The sequence below is a fragment of the Peromyscus leucopus genome, chromosome 15 (assembly GCF_004664715.2).
Source record: "Peromyscus leucopus breed LL Stock chromosome 15, UCI_PerLeu_2.1, whole genome shotgun sequence".
In the NCBI taxonomy this organism is placed as follows: Eukaryota; Metazoa; Chordata; class Mammalia; order Rodentia; family Cricetidae; genus Peromyscus; species Peromyscus leucopus.
Window position 1 is genome coordinate 12,798,039 of NC_051076.1, and position 19,315 is coordinate 12,817,353.

The 19,315-nt window shown below is 44.2% G+C and overlaps 1 pseudogene; it reads left to right on the plus strand.

Annotated features, from left to right (window-relative positions):
• Positions 1 to 1,016: 1,016 nt before the first annotated feature.
• Positions 1,017 to 2,142, plus strand: LOC114683962 (annotated as a pseudogene).
• Positions 2,143 to 19,315: the final 17,173 nt, after the last annotated feature.

Sequence of the window (19,315 nt, forward strand, 5' to 3'; positions counted from 1 at the left end):
TTCTCAGCCAGTTAATAAATATGGAATAGAATGTGTTCATGGGCATAGGAATCACTCTGTAGACCTGTCAGTAAGCAGATACAATGGCCTCAGTGTGGGGAAGAGGAGAGGTGAGAAGCGGCGAGAACCAAGGCAGCCTTGGGTGGCTCACAGGAAGCTGTGCTCAGCGCATCAGCACACATGGAAACATGTGCGTGGTCACGAACAAAGGGTAATTGCAGGGTGGTTTATTAATTGAAACTAAATGTCCTCTTCTTTGTAACATGGCTGGATACTGAAAACCTCAACACATGACAAAAAGACACGCACAGTCAGCAGAGAAACCTCAGCTTTGAACACCATGCCAAGAAGGAGAAAGTTTAGAATGGGTTTGTTTTCTGGCTCCTTATACCAAATAAACCACAAATGGACTCCCAAGGATATGAATAATGGATCAGCTTTCTCTCGAGCCCTCCCTTTCCTCCCCACTGTCATTTTCTTCTCATCTCCTGTGTGCACTGAAAATTGGTGAGCGAATGAATACACAGGAAACTGAAGCATCCCGGGTCATCTTTCACATGAGGTAAGCAACACGTGAGGAAAAATGAGACCCACACATTCCAGACTGAGGAACTAAGAGGTAAAAAGAACAAGACAGAAAGAAAATGACATCTGTAGCAATGAGTCACCTTTTTCCATTGTCAAGTAAACATGGTCAGCATTCAGTAATTCCGCATGCAAATGGTAGTGTAGAGCCATATTAGAACAGATTTGCTGTGTGTACGGGGTTAGGGAGGGTAGGATGTGCATGCATGTGTTCAGGTGTGTGTGTGGGGGGGGTCTTCCTCTAGCTCTTTTTACCTCATTTTTTATTTTTTGAGATGAGAGTCTCTGAACTTGGAGCTCAAGGATTCAGATGGACTGGCTGGCCAATGAGTTTCAGAAGTCCACTTGTCTCTGCCCCCTCCCTCCCCAGTAGTGCTGGAATTATAGATGGGCCATTGTGCAGAATTTTACATAGATGCTAGGGATCAAAACTCAAATCCTGTACGTTAGCAACCAAGCCATCTTCGAGGCCCTGGTTTTCTCTTCGGGTTACTTTTCTGCACATTTACTGTGGTTACACTTGAGGGGCTGACTGATATATTGACCAAATTCTAGTGAATAAATTTAAATTTACTCCTGGATATCACTATAACTGGGTGTTTTCGAGTGTTCCTTGGGACGCCTAGATTGTTTTGAACCTTCTAGATCTGATTCCAAAGTATTCTTTCATGACACAATAACTAGGAAAACAAAAAACTCACTATGGCTTCTTCTGTGCCCATGAAATAACAGCACTGGGCTCAAGCAAACTTCATACACACCAATTCCCACCATGGAATCCAGGACATCTAATTGTTTTCTCTTCTTAGCAGATGAAATGTGTTCCTTGGTGTGAGCTCATGTCAATGAAGTGTTTTGTCGAGATGATATTTGTCCATGAACAGGGTCTAAATGCACAAGGAAAGACTTCACCCTTCTGCTTTATAATTGCCCTGTGCACTAAGGAGGTTAAGGAGGAAATCCAGACCAATATCATATACTCCTGTCTAAAAAAGAAAAGAAAAGGAATAAGGAAACCCGGCAGGGAGTCAGCCCACCTCCCTTTTTCTCAGGCTTGCAGGAAGATGTCAGACATTCAGACCAAGCATGCTTACTAAAAGCAGCCCCTACAGTCTTTCAAAATGAGAAGAGTGTTCTGCTGGAAGAAACTAGAAAGGAAAAAGTCCCTTGGTACTACAAAAACATTGGTCTAGGCTTCAAGATGCCTAAGGAGGCCATTGAGGGCACCTACATAGAAAAGAAATGTCCTTTCACTGGTAACATTTCCATCTGAGGTCAGTTCCTGTCTGGTGTCATGACCAAGATGAGGATGCAGAGGACCATTGTCATCCGCTGGGACTATCGCCATTACATCCAAAAGTACCATCACTTTGAGAAGTGGCACAAGAACATGTCTGTGCACTTGTCCCCCTGATTCAGGGATATATAAATCGGCAGCACTGTCACCGTGGGAACGTGCAGGCCCCTGAGCAAGACCACACACTTCAATATGCTCAAAGCCTCCAAGGCCGCTGGCACCAAGGAGCAGTTTCAGAAGTTCTGAGGGGACTCTGACCAACTCCCTAGAACAAGAAAAGATAAATAAATAAAACATCTCTCTTTGCAAGACAAGGCCAAAAGCGACAAAGGGAAGTTTCTAGAAACCTAACCCAGAAGTTTCCCATTCTTGATGTATAACACTTTTGAATGGTAATGTTTTGGTTTTTTTTTTCCAATCAAGTGTCTGAAGGCTCTAGAAAATTCTTTCTAGACTACATGCAGAGCAGCTGAAGGATGTGGTTTTGGTCTCTATAATTCGTTTGTCCGTCCAAAGTCAGTTATGATTGCCCATCTTCATAAGTCTACCATATCAGTAGGCTCCCAGCATGAGACCATTTCAACTACACTGAACCAGAAGGTCAGTTTTCACTTTTTTGATCCTCTCTTTGGATTATTTCCAACCCACCTAACCCCCAAGCGAACAAAGAAATTAATTGCCCTAAATCCTTCAGGGTGGGTTGGGGTCTAGTTTGACAGTTTATAAAAATTGCAAGGCACTAAGAAAGGGAAGAGGAAGCCAGGGTAGGAGGCAGAATGAAATAGGACCCACGGCAAAGTCACGGACCTGAGTGAGTCTACGGCTGCAGACCAGCACAGCTGGGCACAGCTGGGCCCACACTCCCTCGCTGCTCTTTATCATGAGGGCACATGGGAGAGCTGCCATTTTTAATATTGAAATGAACATGATTGAAAAATTACAATCTTCAAGAGCAAATGGTCTTCCTCTCTCAAGTTCTCTCACCATACGTGGCATCTACTTGTAGTTTTAAAATGATCAACTTTTAAACAAAAGGGAATTGATCTGTTCAAGGATACATGAAACCCAAACTCTTACACCTCAGATGCTGCAAAGCCAGTCGAAAGGCACAAAACTGTTACCTTGACCTTTCTAGAAAGATGGCTCAAAGGTAGTGGTTCTAGGAGGTCACATATCAGACATCCTGCCTATCAGATGTTTACATTACAATTCATAACAGTAGCAAAATTACAGCTATGAAGTGCTAGGAGATGTCTTTCTGTACGCTGTGAATATATGTTGTTCCCATTGGTTAATAAATAAGCTGCTTTGGCCTATGGCAAGAAAGCTTAGAGGCAGGTAGAAAATCCAAGGAGAGAGACAGGAAGAAGAAAGGCAGAGGCGAGAGAGACACCAGCCTGCCACCCAAGGAGCAACATGCTAGCAGACCGGTAAAGCCACAGAATTCGTGGCAAAAGGTAGATTAATAGAAATGGGCTAATTTAAGATATAAGAGCTAGCTAGCAAGAGGCCTGCCATAGGCCATACAGTTTGTAAGTAATATAAGCCTCTGTGTGTTTACTTGGGACCAAGAAGCTGTGGGACATGGGTAGGAGAGATTCATCCTGACCTCAGGGCCAGGCAGGACCAGAGAAACTACCACTACAATGAAGTAGCAACAAAATAATGTTATGGTTGGGGGTCAGCACAACCTGAGGAACTGTATTAAAGGGTCACAGCATTAGGAAGGTGGAGAACCACTGCTCTAAGGTGTTGTGGTTTACCAGATGTCACAATGGAAGAAAGTAACTGTCCCTCATGATGCTCCTGGGAGATGGAAGGGGTTGTGGTTCCTTTGTAGAGAGAAGAGAGAAAGGAAAGTTGGGTGGAGGATTGCTTGTGAAACTTGACATGTTTGGAATGTTGATTCAGACGCCTACAACAGTTCTCACTGTTCTCTAGGTTTAATGTCCATCTGACATGGAAATGGTACCATGAACATGACAGGGGGCTCCATAACTTCCTAATGTGTGCCAACATTAACTGTGATGGGCTGTGATTGCATTCTCTCTCTCTCTCTCTCTCTCTCTCTCTCTCTCTCTCTCTCTCTCTCTCTCTCTCTCTCTCTCTCTCCTTCTCCTCTCTTCTTGTTTCTCTCTCCCTCTCTCTCCATCTCCCTCTCTCTTCTCTCTTCTTCCTCCTCCCTCCTGCCCCCAACATGGAGTTTTGACAGCCCACCCCTCTTTCAGCAAAGCACTTACCCTCCTGACAGGTGAAAGAGGTGGGTCAATACCACTCCCAACAATGTGACATGAAATCCACCCTCCCAGGTTAGGCCTGAGGGAGCAGTATGGGCAGAGCATTCCGCCCTCTGTGAAGATCGCCCTGGGGGCCAGAGGAGGCACAGGAGCCAGCACAGGTGTCCAAGCTTCCCTCCCGCTCGTGTTTGCTTTTGCAGCCCCAGTTACGGGAAAGCACACCACCAAGGGACCGTTGTTTATGTGGGCTGTCAGTGCGTCACTGTACAGTTACAGTTGGGACTGACCCACTGCATTGAAAAGATGGAAACGCTGGACCACAAAAGAAACTATTTGGGTAGAGAAATGTCAATGGAAGCAAAGAAGGCAAATGCAGCCTCGATGGAACTTCCCGCAGTTTTCCCAACAGTCTGGAAATGTGTGTCGAGTCAGAGCTTAGGAAAAACATTAGAACTCCCAACCATGCTCAGCAATAAAATTCAACCAATGAAAGGGAGTCTAATGTCTTCTTTAGGTTTTCAAATCGGACTGTGAATATTTTGGACACTTTGGCAGCTGCTTTTGTATGGGGGTTCTCTTGGTATGGCAGTATGGTTCTGTCCCCTTATCATTCTTCAGGAGTAGCACAGACGCTCAGTTCCTGTCAGTGTGATGGTGTCCCCCTGACTTTATAGTTGCCAACGTGTGTTTTGGGGGCCAGGGGTTGTCTGATGGTGCAAATGGGGGCGTTTCTTTCTTGAGCCTCACCCCACTGGGACAGCTTTAAGTGAGGCACGAGCTAGCGTTGCTCCAGAACAACCGCATGAACCCCTCCTCTGCACTGGGCTGACATCACCGAGAAAACTGACTGAAAATGAACATTTTTAGAATAATAGGTGTTTCTTTGGTTTCTGTAATTCTAGAATGAGTTGGTGTCAGAGATCTGAAAAGGAAACCAGTTACAAGAATGGGGACGTAGCATGGAAATCACCCATTCGATGCATTGCGTGGTGTCTCAGTTTGGAACAGTGTTTGATGCTTGCCCTTACACATTTAAAAAGATAACAGCAGATCACTAACCTTGAGTTTAAACCAAACCAGCTGAATCTTTCCAGATACAACTCCCAAAATGTTTTGGATAAGGGCAGATAATCCATCGAGCTTCTCCATGTCATCCTGGCCCTGTGTCTGTTCCATATTGAGTTGTATGAGAAATTCTACCTTGTATTAGTCAGGGTTCTCTAGAGGAACAGAACCCATGGAATAAATATATATTGAAAAGGAATTTATTAGACTGGCTTACACAATACCGTCTGGGTAGTTCAACAATGGCTGCCTGTACACTAGATAGGCTAAGAACCATATATACTTGGCATAGATACCTCAGCAGTAACAATCCAGTACTGAAGGTCTGGGGGAATTCCTGAAGAACTACTGGTCCTAAATCCATATTGGAAGGCTGAAGAAGCTGAGTTCCAAAGTCAATGAAGATGGTCTTAGTGGTGGAGGCAGCAGCAACAAAATAGGCACACTCACAAGAGATGAAGACAAACAGACAGGAACCAGTAACTTTTCCCTCAGTCCTCTTACATTCTCAGACTCCACAGAGAGTGTCACCCTCTCCAGGGGAGGGTCTTGCCCCTTCAGTTAACCATTCCAGGAAATATCATTTCTATACCTATGCAGGGATACGTCTCTTAGCTGACTTCAGATCCAATCAAGTTGACAACCAAGATTAACCGTCACAACCACCTCCCCCACACCAATGACCATAATATTGGGTGGGCCCATGAACCACCTAAAAAATAACAACTCTAAAAATAACTTAAATCATTATTCTTATAGCTCTGCTCTAATAAACAAATGAAAAAAAAAAAAAAAAAAAAAAAAAATGAAGGCTTGAACACTCAGCACCTTAATTTCTTAATTTAGTCTCTTGTCCATGAAGAAAATTCCACCACAGTTTGTTAATAATAGAAAAACTCTGTGTAATAAGTCAGCCCTAAAACACTGAATATTTTCTACTGAGCAGTGCCTAGCAGGAAATTGACTTATAAGTATTTTAAAACAGCTCTGCAGGAATGCACTTGCTCTTCAATACATAGGTAAGAATATAATCTTTTTATTGTTGTTGAGGCTGTGAGGGGTGAAAAGATTTGACGTGGGAAGCGACTTACAGTACGTCATAAGGATATGAAAGAGTCAGCCTTAAAACACTTATAGTGATTTGTCATTATTTCTAGAATTTAGTTCAGTTCTTGGCAAATAGCATATATTCAAAATAAGTAACTGAAGCTTGCCTTGTTTTTAACCTTAGGCACTTGTATTGCACATATGACAGCCTAGATACACAAGACATTCTAAATATAATTCCATATTTCATTAACAAATCAAGTATCATGAAATGTCTCATTTCTTTCCTTGCATCAAAGTCAGAACCAACGAGGTGAGGATATCATTTCCTGCAGTTTATGGTCCCCACAGAGCATCAGGCCACTGAGCCTGCATCCTTCCCTCAGATCCTGCATCCCCATCCATTATCCATCCATTCCATAAACTACTGAGGTCCTACCTGTTATGATACCAGTCAGTAAAATGCTAAGACTCCTTGGGAGCCCTGTTCCAATGGAGAAAGAAGTACTTAGGCTCTGACAATTTTCCATTCTGCTTGCAAACTCAATTGACGTAGGGTTTTCTGCCTGCATTCTACAAGGCTGGGATATTCAGATGTCAGGTGCTAGGCTGGGGTTACTCTGGCAGGTTCCATCATCTTGCTGTATCTTTGCATAGCACTGTGGTGGTTATTTGGTGGATTATTTGGTTATTTGTGGATTCATTTGGTTTTGCTGGCATTTGTGTTTGTTTGCAGTATTGGGGATGGGATTCAGGGCTCCCCGTATGCTGGAAAAGCTCCCTTTTTTATTCATGTAGCAACACCCTAGGCCTTCCAGCATGCACTGTGCCATTTATGACCTAGAAGTGCATGTCAGAGACACAGAGATTCTGCCTTGCTTGCCAGTGAGCATCATAGCACTAAGCTGAGAGGGTATTGCAGGTTAGGCTAGAGAGATGGCTCAGTGGTTAGGAGTACTTGCTGCTTGCAAGTACCTGAGTTCAGATCCTAGAACCCATGTCAGAGGACTCACAACTCTAGTTCCACAGGATTCTACATCCTCTTCTCATCTCTACCATTCATTATTCACATACGTGTGGCATATACCAACACAGACATACACACGTACATATAAATAAAAATAAATCATAAAATATGAGGGTTGGTGGAAAGTATAGCAAAGTGGGATTTAATTTTCTAAAAGCCTCAGGCCCCCTGCATTTATATAATTTAGCAAATAAAAGTCTCGATCTTTCCAAATTGCTGTTCAAATTTCATTCTGCATGAAGTACGTCTGCTCAAATCCACACTCGTGCTCACACCCACTCCCCGCCATGCCCCAGAGGAAGTGCACACAACAGTATCGAGGGGCAGGGCAAATTTGAAACAGCCCATCGCCCATTAACTGGTTTGTCGAACAACAACAAAGCAGGAAATAACCAGGCACGATCCTTGAACTGGTACCGCAGCAGGAACGCTCAAGTCTCTCCACAGTCTGTAAATCGCTCCAGCTGTGTTTTCACGGTTTATGAAATCAAGAGAGGCAAACTCTAGAGACGAATTAAAACCCTGGATCTGCTCAGAGAGGATGCTGAAGGAAAGGTACTCTAGCTGTCGCTGACTCTGCAGTGACATGTAGCACTACACAGCAGTCCGTGTTGTCCACCCAGAGCGACAAGGGCTGGTGTGCATCAGAACAGAGATGGGGTCTGGTTTGTGCTGTGATTCTCCAAGAGAAGACAAGGGTACAATATTTTATTGTGAGAAAACTAATAGAAGGATCAGAAGGCCACGGGGAGCTGCCCTAGGGTAGCAGGGCATGAACAGCAGGCGAGGAGTGCCATCTTTTGGCTATGGGATGCCCTGACATTCTCTAAGTAGAAAAGGGTTTTGACTTCGTGAATGCGGCACTCAAGGCAATTCAGCAAAGCCTCTAAAGTTCTTTCCTGGTATCTTTGGGTGGCATCATGCTTGTAATGAGACTTCTCAGGCTTCCCCACATCCTGCTCAGTTAGTTATGGCCCAAATGGTCGGTGCTAGCTACCACTGCTCTCTCTAGCTCCCAGGGGGACCAAGGAACAAGCAGGGAATGCTAGAAAACAAGAGTGCATTAACACAGGAGAAACAAACAGAGAGTCTGATTGATCTAGCACGGTCCTTTGAGTCTAATAGCCCTCAACTTACCCCGAGCTATGACATCTTGGAGATTTATAGTACCTGGTTGAATAAGCATGGAATTTTCCAGAGAAATAAATTAAATACACGTGTAACACAAACAGCATGCAGATATTGATATGCGGCCCAGAGACTCCCCACCTTGAGAAAAATCTAAATATAGCTGCATTGGTGCCCACTAACTATAGTAAAAAGGAAAGACTTTAAAAAGCTAAGAACAGGCCAAAAGGCAGGGGTTACAAAGCCATAAAGCACCTAGGAATAAAAGCCCTTCATTTCACTAAAAGGAAAAGAGTTTCAAAGAGCACTATGGGGAGTCCTCACCCCAGCCATCAGAATGCCTACAGTTAAGGGAGAATAGGCTAAAATATTTTGAGAACACTTCCTGGAAGTTCTGGAGATACTCGCCACAGCCGAGGGAAGAAACCCGTGTTTAAGGTCGGAGGACTCGGGCAGCAGAACCCTGGGTTGTCTAACCGAGCCATGTAAGCCTTGGTCCTGCTGTGTATCCTATGCCATCTCCACAGGATGGGTCAGGGGACTCCAAACAGCACCAGGGTGATGGCCCACACCTTTAATCCCAGCACTCAGGAGGCAGAAGTAGATGAATCTCTGTGAGTTTGAGGCCAACCTGGTCTACATAGTGAGTTCCAGGACAGCCCGGACTGTGCAGAGAGACCCTGTCTCAAAAGAGAAAATAAAAGCAAAAAAGGAGTGAACAAATAAATAATAAGTAGATAGATAAATGAAAAAGCAAATGTGTGTGTGTGTGTGTGTGAGAGAGAGAGAGAGAGAGAGAGAGAGAGAGAGAGAGAGAGAGAGAGAGAGAGAGAGAGAGAGAGAAAGAGAGAGAGAGACTGGGGAGATGACACAGATGGTAAGCCACCTGCCTCTCAAGTCTGAGGACTAGAGTTCAAATTCCCAACACCTCTGCAGAAAACCCAGCAAGTATTTGTAACCTGATTGATGGGTGGGGTGACAGGCAGAACCCCAGAGCTCATTGGCCAACTTGTCTAGCCAATCAGTGAGCTCCAGGTTCATTTCAGTGCAAGACCCTATCTCAAAAGACAAGGACCCAAGTGATCAAGGAGAACATCCTGATCTCTACCTCCACGTCCCCAACAGGGATTTGTAGTCATCCCGTGTCTCTGAAGCCTGGCTGCCACTCCCCGGTCTCCTGTTGATGGACACTTTGGAGAAGCCTTTGTAAGAATTCTTGGGGCTGGAGAGACGGATGAGCAGTTAAGAGCACTTGTGGATCTTGCAGAGGACCAAAGTTTGTTTCCCAGTGCCTGTATCAGACAGATCATTACAGCCTGCAACTCCAGTCCCAGGGGATCTGACACCATCTTCTGACCTCTGTGGTACCAACATGTATATGGGGTGGGCACACACACACAAATAAAAATAAGTATATTTTAGAAAAAAAAATTTAAAACAAAATTTTTATCATGTGACACTGCTAGGAAAGAGCTTTCACAGTGAAGTCCTCTGAGGTCAGCCCTCCTCCCAAGAATGCTGAGAGACACCTATGAGCCATGTGTTCTGCACAGGAACCACCTGCTCACCTCCTCCATCCGTGACTACCCACACTGGCTGTACACACAACTCCAACCCAAGAGGGAGCAGGTAAGAGTACTGCTTCCTTACTGCAGATTCACCGTTGTTTCTACAATACTCTGGTGGGTTAGGTCCTGATCTAAAGGATACATTTTACTTCCTAACTGCCCCCCAAATGATATTGCACCTACCTGCCCCTGCACTCATACCTGGGTCCACACAAAAGCCCCTCTGAGATGGTAAAACCCTGGCTTCGCATCAGGACCAGGTTAACAAGCAGCAGAGGCGGCATGTGTGCCTAGAAACTCACTCATCTATTCCACAAATGCAGTTCTATCAAAGCTGCTGTAAGCCTTTCACCTCAAAGAATCATCCCAGTTAATTGCCCATACAACCAGATGTGAGAGGTGCTCTTGGTGTCCCTGCTGGGTGGCTAATGCAGCTGAAGCTTAACAAGGAGAAATAAACTCTAAACTAAGGAACGTGGCGTTTGTTTGTTTACTTATTTGGGGAGGTGTGTTTTGTTGTTTTGTTTTTCCTGTGCCACCATAATGACAGGGACTGGTAAGCAGGAGAATTTAGAGAAATAAAAATGTGAAAAGTACACAAGTTAAACAGCTGAGGAGGCCAGACAGGAGAGAGAATGTGAAATGATTGCAAGGTCACAACAGACATGAGCATGCTAAACCAATGCGGTAGTCTGAAAGAAAATGGCCTCCACAGGGAGTGGCACTATTAAAAGCTGGCCTTGTTGGAGGAAGTGTGTCACTGTGGGGGTGGGCTTTGAGGTCTCTTTTGCTCAAGCTTCCCTTGGTGTGACTGTCAGTTGACTTCCTGGTTGTTACAAGATGTAGAACTCTCAACTACTTCCAGTACCACGTCTGCCTGCATGCTGCCATGCTCACCATCATCATGATAATGGACTGAACCTCTGAAACTATAAGTGAGTCACCCCAATTAAATGTTTTCTTTACAAAGTGTTGCCATGGTCATGGTGTCTCTTCACAGCAATAGAAACCCTAAGACTACTGGGTTAAAAATCACACCCCGCCTCCAGAATCCTATGGGAGAGAGGGAGGAAGGATTGCAGAAGCCAGTAGGATCAAAGATATCACAAGAAAACCCACAGAATCAACTAACCTAGGATCATGGGGCCTCACAGAGTCTGAACCAACAACCAGAGAGCCTGCATGAGACTGACGTAGGCCCTCTGCTTATATGTTACAGTTGTGTAACTGGTTCTTCTTGTGGGACTCCTAACAGTGAGAGCAGAAGCTGTCTCTGACTCTTTTACCTGCTTTTGGGACCCATTTCTCCTACCAGATTGCCTTGTTCTGTGTTAATAGGAGAGGATGCCTAGTCTCATTGCAAGTTGATATATCACGACTGACTGATATTCATGGGAAGCCCACCTTTTTCTGAAGAGAAACTGAGGAGGAGGAGGAGGAGGAGGAGGAGGAGGAGGAGGAAGAGTGGATAGGGGGAGGCTGGGAGGAGAGAAGGGAAGGGAAACTGTGGTCAGGATGTGAAAACAAGATAGATAGATAGATAGATAGATAGATAGATAAAAATACATAATAAACTTAAAAAATCACCCCTCCCAAATTCTCCAAAAGTGATCATTTTAAAAAAAATGGCAAGAAGAAATAACATCTTAATAATCGAAAATATTTCTAATCACAACTATTGACCCCCTTCTTTTGGATTTCACAATATATTTAAAGGTGTGCAATGTCTTCACCTTAACTATTCCAATCAAATATGGAAGATGGCCAAGAAGGATACTGGAGTCTCCATTTAGCCACTTAAGAAACCAAGATTTAGAGACTGGAAAGATGGCTCAATGGTTAAGACCCAGCCTTCCAGAGCGCATGAGTCCAGACTGGGATTTCCGGGTTTGCTTTGAATGCTGCTCTTTTTGCCTCTGCTTTTGTTTTCTGAGACAGGTCTCAGCATGGTCTTGAACTGGAGCTCCTCCTGCCTCAGCCTCCACATCTAGCTACCACATCTAGCTGGATTTCAGTATTTCTGTCTTACACTATTACAGCCTGAAAGAATCGAGCAAGATCAAGGTTACTTTCTTGGGCAGAGTTAAAATGAGTGGTTATAGGCAACTCAACCCAGCTAGCTGAAAACAATTTTGTTAACATTCTTATTTCTGATGTTTTTCCAGAGAAATAAAAATAGGAAGGATAGAAGATCAAAAGAGAACAATTGAGCCACAACCACATGCTAAGGAACTAAAGCCGATGGAATTTGGGGAAACGTGAGTTGAGATTCTGTTGAGCACCAAAATGTAACAAACTAATTGTTAATTTTTATTCACTTCTGTTTATTCAGTGAATGGATTTTGATTCAGATGAAAATGTACACTGTAGAAATAAGATCTGAAAGAGCATGCCATTAAACAACCTCTGAAGAATAAACTTCACCTAAGGAGAGATTACAGAAAATGGACCTCAGATGTGCTAGGTTAAAGTCACAGCCAGACAGACAGACAGATAGTGGGCCCCATGGGAGGCAACCTGCTCTTCCAGAAGACTAGGGCAAGTCTCCAACCTTATGGCCAGGAGGAAAAGAACCGCTTTGGAGTAAGTTACTGGAGGGAAAACTTACCAGAAGAAAGAAATGGGTTTAGGAAGTAGAGTGTAGAATCATGCTTTATTTCGTTCTTTGGAAATAGGAGTGCCATTAAAAAGTACCTCCAAGCTGGACTGTCGAGGGCAGGAGAAACAGTGGCAGAGGGAAAAAATGACCACTTTTGTATTTCTAAATTTAAAGGAGAGTCCTGCCATTGCCAGTACCAGGAGATGAATACAGCTGCCAGGATAGTCCATCACAGAGAGCTGGCATACTGCCAATTGGAACTATTGAAATCATGCTTTCCTACCATTTTATCTTATTTGAGCTTAGTTGTGTGTGGTGTGTGTGTGTGTGTGTGTGTGTGTGTGTGTGTGTGTGTGTGTGTGACATACATACATATACACCACACTCACTTTCTACTCTGAACAATATCTCTCATTAGTGCAGGGTATTTGACTCACTGTTACTAATGAAGGCCAGCGGCTGTGTTGTATGTCTTTTTCATTTGCTAAATCTATCAGAATCCATACTACATTTAGTTGTCATAGCTCCTTAGGCACCTCCTTATTGAGGCAATTGCTCCTATTTTTCTAGTGTTTTAATGATTCTGACAGTTCAGAGAAGACTGGCCAAGTATTTCATAATCCATCCTTCAATTGGGATCTTCCTGATGGTTTTCTCACAATCAGACTGAAATTACAGGTTTAAAGAAAGAAAACCACAGAGGTAAAATGCTGTTTTTATCCCATTCTTCCAAAGGCAGCTGCTGTCACTGTGGCCTGTGGAGGTTTGTCTTACCCTTGACACACAGGCTGAGACAGTGTGTGTCAGTTTCTTTCACTGGAGTGTTTTCTGTTGTCCCCCTACCCTGCCATTTCCATGCTGTACCTTTTGGAAGGAAGCCACCACAAAGAGCCCAGGCTTTGGGGATGAAGAATGCTCCCTTCTTGAAAAAAGACATCGCAGCCAAATAAATCACTTTAAATGATTCTGCAAAGGAGACGCCACTCCTCTCCTACTTATTTGTGCGTTTATTCATTGACTTGAAACAGTTTAGAGTCATGGATATTTATCTTATACCTAATGTTATAATTTACACACACACACACACACACACACACACACACACACACACACACACATACACACACAGAGAAACTATTCTATCCTTGTCCATGTATCCATTTGACATAGTTCCAGAAACGGCAGGGCTTTATTTTTGCATTTGTTTGGTTGTTTGGTTGTTTGGTTGTTTGGTTGGTTGGTTGGTTGGTTGGTTGGTTGGTTGGTTGGTTGGTTGGTTAGATAGATGTATAGATGAATAAATGGATGGATGGATGGATGGATGGATGGATGGATGGATGGATGGATGGATGGATGGATGGATGGGTGGGTGGGTGGGTGGATCAAAGGATGGATTGTGTGGTTGGTTGGCTGGTTGGTTGGTTGGTTGGTTGGTTGGTTGGTTGGTTGGTTGGTTGGTTGGAGGTTTTGTTAAGTGGTTGGTTAGGCAGTTGTTTGATTAGATGGTTGATTGGGTGATTGGATAGTTAGTTGATATGTTATATGGTTGGCTTTGCTAAAGTTTTAGTACTTCCTTACTTTCTGACACTACAAAATAATCCTGGTTCATCTTATTCCTACTGCTGCTGGTTTATGTGTCTTCCCCAAAGCACATATTAGAATGTAATCTTTATGGCTGGTATTGAAGAGGTGAGATCTTTAAGAAGAGACTGAGTCTCTAATAGGTTAAGGTTATTATTATGGGAGTGAGTTCATTACTGCAAAAGCAGGTCCCTTATAAAAGAACAACTTCAGGGATCTCTCACTCATCTTCCTGCCCTCTTTTCTCTGCCGCTCTCGAATTCTGGGACTACCTCCATATACTTTTAGCCTATGCCCTTATTTAAATATAAAATGTCCCCTGTGGGCACATGTGTTTATTAAAGCCTTGATCCCCAGCTGGTGGTGCTGTTCTGGAACCTTTAGGAAATTGAGCCTGGTAGCAGGAAATAAGTGACCAGGATGGGCCTTGAGTTTTGATAGCTTAGCCTCACTGCCCATCTTCTCTCTACTTTCCAACTGCACAAGAAATATGGCCAGCCCACCTGACGCTCAGTTGTCATGCTTTCCCTATCGGGAAAAACTGTATCCCCTAAGCTCTAAGCTAACAAGAAGACTCTCTGCTCCTTTAAACTGCTTCTTTCCAGGTATTTGGTTACAGCAATAAGAAAAGTAACTAATACAGTCTGGAAGTCCTACAGGCATGAACACTTCACGAGTTGCTCTGTACTCTTTGCCCAGAGAAGCCATGAGTCTGGGATCTCTGGCATCACTAGGATCTCTGTTTAGACTCTCCTCCTCTCTGGTCCTTGGGATTCCTATTGAAAGAATTCAGATGACACAGACACCATTGTGCAGAAGAAGCTTATTAAGGGAAGCACACTCTGAAGAGGTAAGAATGGACAATAATGACCAAAGGGGCCATTATATCAGTCTACATGTTAGGCAGACTTTCAATTACTTTCTAAAATCCTTTGAACAAATCACTTTCCATGAGGGTCTTTGTCCTATCCAGGCAACTGACAGGCCTGTTTGATGGTCTCTTCCAGGAGAGACAATGGTGGATTCTTTATGAGAAAGCCCTCTACTCCACAGTCATCTTAGAATGCTCGGAACTTCTAGAGCCAAGGTTAAATAATTAGCCAGTTCAGAATATCTCCTCCTGGGGCCAGAGATAAGACTCACGTCCTCTTCTTTGACTAATAAGTAAAATTTCACTGTTCTAATCTTTAGTTTTACAGACTGCTGACTATACGGGAGGTTTCTAATTCCCAGTGCCCTCCAAATCTGCTAAAGTCTAACTAATTACCTAACACTGGAGCTTGGGGCCTACCCCTACCCCAAGTGTGTGCAGGAGGCAGCAAATGGGAAGGGAAGGTTGCTGTAGAGCAGTGGTTCTCAATCTTCCTAGTACTGCAGAACTTTAATACAATTCTTCATGGTGTGGTGACCCCCAACCGTAAAATTATTTCATCCCTACTTTAGAAATGTAATTTTGCTACTGTTATGAACTGTAAATATCTAATATGAAGATTATCTAATATGCAACCCCCAAAGAAGTTGTGACCCACAGGTTGAGGACCACTGTTCCAGAGGTTTATAATGCAATGTTACAGTTTTGCACTTTCTTGGGACCCTGACTCTCAAGTGATTTCTCCTTTTTGAAACAGAAATCTCTTCCCTAGTCCCACATCATCACTGTGTTTTTAAAGTGCTTGACAGGCTTACAACTGGAAGGGCTGCTCGTGGTGAACCCTGCCTTGATTAGCATCCCTATCTGATTTGGAAGCCCCCAAGGCAGCAGTATGCCGGACACAAGCATGGAACAAAAATGAGGCCAGTGAACCCAGGTTCCCTGAGAGCAGAGGAAACTAAGATCTAAATACAACAGCCCCATGTAATACCTCCAGGGGTGAGAAGGAGGCACAATCACACAGAGTACCAAGGTCACTGTGAGGGATTTGTCTTTAGTTCTAAGAACTATGGAGGAACACTGGGGAATTTACACCTTCTCACCTATTATCAATGGAAACATCCATTCCAAATGATGCATCTACCTATTTTATCTTGAGTCCACCCTAGGAAAATACCATTTGACTCTACATCACTAACATGGCAATGATAGAATTGTCATACATTCTATGTACATCTTGGCTTTGGGGTATTTCTATGAGACAAGAAGGCAGGCTGGGGAGCCCCCCAGGGGTATTCCTCAGTACTATCTTTAAAAATCTAAGACAGAGCAGACATCTAACACCTTCCCTGCCTTCTACTGCTGTGCTCAGGGTCAGAGATTCCATTGTCCGCTTTAGCTTTAGTGTTTGGTAACTGATGTAAAGACTGAGGAAGAACAGTGGATAAGGAAGAAAGACTTCCCAGGGGAGCTTAGTTTCTCCCATGAGATGGCGCCTATGCTGGAAACTCAGATTTCTTATGACCCTCTCCAGATTTCCTTCTTTTCCTCTCTCATTCACAAGACCCTACATGTTATGTCTTAGGTATGTATAGCATTACTTAATCAACAACCAATTAGAGTTGAGAAGAGTTTGGAGTCTACCACTCATCACAAAGCCCCTAGAAGTCCTGAGACTAGAATTTTCTTTCTCCTCTTCTGTGTCTCTTAGGGGGTTCCTGTGGGAAGTACTGGATTGCTGATAGAAGAGAGCTCAGACTCATTCCCACCATTCAGGGGCTGTGTGGCCCTGGTTGGCTTACTCACCCTCTCAGCCTCACACTTCTTAACCCCACAACTAGAATAAAGGTGAAAAACAACTAACTTATAGGGTAAATTATGATTAAATGAACTAGAGAAAGCAATGTGCCTAGAACATTGCAGGGAAAAGACTTCACTTGTTTGGACATCATCCTCTTCCTCCATATAAATCTTTGGGTATAAAGATATCTATATTTAGCTCAATTCTGTAACTCCTTTGAGATCTAGCAAAGACCTGTAATAGTGAGGTTTAATAGCTTTGGGTTGGATTGGTGAACATATGAATATTACAGTACCACTTCTCACATGTTTAAGGAAGAACACACACCCGACACTCACTCACATTAGCTTTCAGCGGTCGTGGTGTACCCTCAGTCATATGTTATTCACTTATGATGAAGTGCTCCACTGCTCATTAATAAACATGGGCTCGGTGAGTGCTGGTGGCTGACTGACAGCTCAGATGCCGGGAGAGATGGAGAACTATCAGGTTCAATAGTTTCCACCTGTGGTTTCTGGAGTCTCTGCCTTACTCCACACAAGGGACCTCTAAGGAAAACCTAACACTCAGCTTGCACTTTGTTTTTAAAGACATACAGATTTCACCAGGGGTCACACTGGGCTGTTTTCCTTTTTCCAACTCTTCCATTAAAGGGAAATTGATTATACTTATTGTAAGTCAAAGTGGAAATGATGCGTGAGCGGCTGCTGCTGCTGCTGATACTGATGCTGATGCTGATGCTGAGAGAATGGGCTCTCTCCACCTCTGTGATTCCTCGCTCTTCAAGGGAACTTTCCAAAGACAGGCTCAGTGGCATGAAAGACACAGCAAATCAAAGAGTGTCCTGGCTACCTGCCACCAGGCTCTTGGAGGGTAGGCACACTGCACATTACACTTCTTCCTGGACGTACAGTTTCTGCATCAGCATGAAAAGTAAAGAATCTTGAAAACTGATCTCATGGTACAACAAATGAGATTTCAGAAAAGGGACTGAGAGACGGTAATGAAGATGCCCTGCTGGGTCACGGAAGAGCAATGTGGTCATGGTGGCAGGAACCCAGCTAGGCTCAGCTTACAAAGACTTGATGCCACCTGCCAAAGTACATGCACTTTTGATGACCTGTCCTGGATCAAATGCTGCCAGCTGCAGGTAGGACTGGAAATGAACTTCTAAATGGCATCGCTTCTTGGGAAAATTTTCGGGAAGTGCTAATGTGTCTCTGAGTGGCCAATCAGAGGAGACAGAGGTCAGACCAGGGAAGGGATGTGTATACCATCCAAAATCCTCTTCCTTTCAGCTGGGTTTGCAGCTACAATCAGAGCAAAGCTTATTCCCTTCTGAGTTAGCCTTGCTGACTGCTACAGTGTGGTTTTGAAGTGTCCACCTCCTGAAGACAGAGTCTCTAGTCTGTGAAACTACTGGAGAAGAAATGGGAGAGTTTGGGAGATGGTGCGTGGGGAACAAAGCTAGGCTATTGAGGGTGTTCCCTCAGAGGGGACACTGAGAACCAGGGCTGGTCCTGCTTTTCTTTGCATCCTGGTCACCATGGGTCAAACAGACCATCATAAATGACCATAGATTGAAATCTTAGAAGCTAAATGAGATTTTCATCTGTATGAGTTGCTTGTGTCTGGCATTCTTGTCACAGCCATGGAAAACTAACACACTAACAGTCAGAAGGAACAGCAGGAGGGAGGGGAAAGGTGGACCCTTGGAGCTAGAGCAGTAGCGAAGAGGGGTATACTGCTCTTGCAGAGTTCCTGAGTCCAGTTCCCAGCGCCCAGGCCAGAAGGCTCACAGCTGCAACTCCCAGAGTTCCTGACACCTCTGGCCTCTGTGTGCACATACCCTGCACCCACACAAACATATACATAATTAAAAATTAAAACAAACCCTTTTTTAAAAAAAAAATGAGTCTAGACAGAAATGGGGGTAAGTGTCTGTTTGGGTGGGAGTATATTTTAGACCAGGAGATCATGTTGTTGCCCCTTCAGTTTTTGAACATTCTGAAGTCATCCCCTAAACCCAATTAAATCAGATCTGTAAGGGTGTGCTCAGACATCAGCATTCTCTTTAACTCTCTAGTTGTCCCAGAATATAGCCAAACTGGAGAAGCAGTGGCTCTCGCCATCAGCACCTAAAGGGGAGACAGAGGTGGCACAGAAAATCCAAGCTCTGCCCTGGCCTCCCCAGTGCCAGTTCCACAGCCTCTGGAAGCCCAGTCTACATCCCCACTTACCCAAGCTCTCTCTCACTCACACACACGCACACACGCACACACGCACAGCACGCACACACCACAGCACGCACGCACGCACGCACGCACGCACGCACGCACACACACACACACACACATCTGTTGGCATGCCTCCTGCCTATTTCTAATGCTGCCCAGAGGGCAAAGCGTGCCTGCAAGCGATTTCTTAAGTGAGTCAACCGAGCACGCATAACTGAAAAGTTACAGACACATCAACCGAGGCAGCCCCGGTTAAAGACGAAGAGTCATAA